Source organism: Silene latifolia, chromosome 11 (assembly GCF_048544455.1).
Source record: "Silene latifolia isolate original U9 population chromosome 11, ASM4854445v1, whole genome shotgun sequence".
Taxonomy (NCBI): domain Eukaryota; kingdom Viridiplantae; phylum Streptophyta; class Magnoliopsida; order Caryophyllales; family Caryophyllaceae; genus Silene; species Silene latifolia.
In genome coordinates, this window is record NC_133536.1 from 69,510,307 (window position 1) to 69,512,508 (window position 2,202).

Below are 2,202 nucleotides of genomic sequence, written 5' to 3' on the forward strand. Positions count from 1 at the left end.
ATATAACCCAACTCAATCCATCACAACAATAATTGCTTGCTTATAATTTGAGAACATGTTTGTATGATCATATCCCATGATTCCCCTATGAACCCATGACACCCTAGTGCTTTTAATCAATTGTTTACATCCCTTATTTCATTTACCTTGTTAGTTTATTTTCATTGCTATCTTAGTTTAGTAACCTTCTACATCAACCCAATTTGTGACACCCCTAGACACCACTAGTTACAATAGAATCTTCATTTCAATACCCGTCCCTTGGGATCCGACCTTTACTTGCCTCTTTACTAATTGTAGAGTTGTTTGTGAAGTATAAATTGTGTTTTGTATCGACCATTGACCAACGACCACATATGCTTAATTGTGAACACGAAATGGCTCCGATCAAAAATGGCGCCGTTTCTTGGGACGGTGTTTAATTGATTTAAGATTTCTTTTATTGTTTTTAGTTGTGTCTTTCTTCACCTTGGGGAAGTAAAACTCCTCAAGGTTTGTTCTAATTGTTTTTGAGTTGTTTGATATTTTGCATGTCTAGAAGGTTACAAAGAGATTTGTTACCTTTTGACCGTGAAATCGAAAGAACCTTGACGAATAATAGGAGACTTGTTAGGAGGAATTTGGGAGGTGTTGGTGAAGTTGTTCAACCCACTAGTGAGTTTGTCAATCCTTTCGCAATAGAAGGAGAAGAGAACCCATTAAACAATACCACACAAAATCCACCTACAATGCCTAAATTCTCGTCACACTCTATACCCACCGAGGAGGATCTACCAAATGGTACTCCTACCCCACAACATCTTACCGGAAACTTTATTGCCAAGTCCGCCTTCATCCAACTAGTTGAGAGGAGCCAATTCGGGGGAATGCCTAGTGAGGACCCTCATTCTCATATGGAAACATTTTGTGATTATTGTGAAGCTATCTCTCAAACGGGCGTGACTCAAGACCAAATAAGATGGGTCTTATTTCCTTTTTCATTAGTCGGCACCGCAAAGCAATGGTTGAAGGGCCTTGATAAGGCCACCCTTGGAATAGATTCTTGGAAGAAGCTAGCTCTAGCTTTCTACAAAAAATTCTACCCACCGGAAAAGACCAATATGCTAAGAGCTCAAATTACGGGTTTTAAGCAAAGGGATGAAGAGTCTTTGTATGAAGCTTGGGAGCGGTTCAAAGGTATTTGTCGCTCATGTCCTCACCATGGACTTAGCGAATGGTTTTTAGTGCAACAATTTTGGAATGGTTTATATGAAGATTCAAGGAACATTCTCAATATGGGATCAAATGGAATGTTCACCGAAGTTGATGACAATCAAACATGGAACAAGATTGAGGAAATGGCGGTCCATAATTCGCAATATAGTAGGCCTCGCAAGGCTACTAGAGGAGGAAAGTATGAAGTGGACACCGTTACTCAATTGGGTGCTCAACTTAGTGCTCACATTGACACAATCAACTTGAAGTTTGAACAAGCTATGGCTAGACTTGAGGAAAACTCAAAATCAACAAAGCATCATGTTAATGCCTTGACGGCATCCTCATCAATCCCAAGCGGGATATGTGAGAATTGTGGAACCTTGGGTCATGACTCAAGCGAATGTAGGGGAACAACCGAGCAAGTCAATGCTTTCCAAGCTTACAAAAGTGGTACCCCTTATTCAAATTTTTACAATGAAAACACCAAGTTCCATCCAAATCTCTCATACAAAAGCCAAAATGTTCAAAACCCTCAAACAACATACACTCCACCACCCATGAGAAATCAAAATCAAAGACCCTTTTTCAATCAAAACCAAGGTTACCAAAATCAAAACCCATACAATCACCACAATGACCAAAGTTTTGATGTCCAAAAAGCGGTCCTCCAAATGCAAAAGAATCAACAAGAATTTTTCACCCAAATGCAAAAAGATAGCCAAGCAAAAGACACCACCATCAACAACATTCTAGCTCACACCAAGATGTTGGAAACACAATTAACTCAACTAGCATCTTCTAGCTCACAAAGACAAAAGGGGCAATTACCACCTCAAAGTAACCCCCCTAGACATGAAACGGTTAGTGCCATTCACTTGAGAAGTGGTACAAGGTATGAAGCACCGAAGGAGCAAGTTGAGGATGAAGTTGTGAGAGCTAGTGAGAATGAAGTTGTGGTGCAAGGTCCCAAAGAAGGGGAATCATCAAAAGAAGAAAGCTCAAAGA

The 2,202-nt window shown here is 40.0% G+C and overlaps 1 non-coding gene across 1 annotated transcript; it reads right to left on the reverse strand.

Annotated features, from left to right (window-relative positions):
* Window positions 1–1,100: 1,100 nt before the first annotated feature.
* On the reverse strand, window positions 1,101–1,207 carry LOC141616554 (small nucleolar RNA R71). The gene has a single exon (XR_012530894.1). It is a non-coding gene; the product is annotated as a small nucleolar RNA R71 (small nucleolar RNA).
* Window positions 1,208–2,202: the final 995 nt, after the last annotated feature.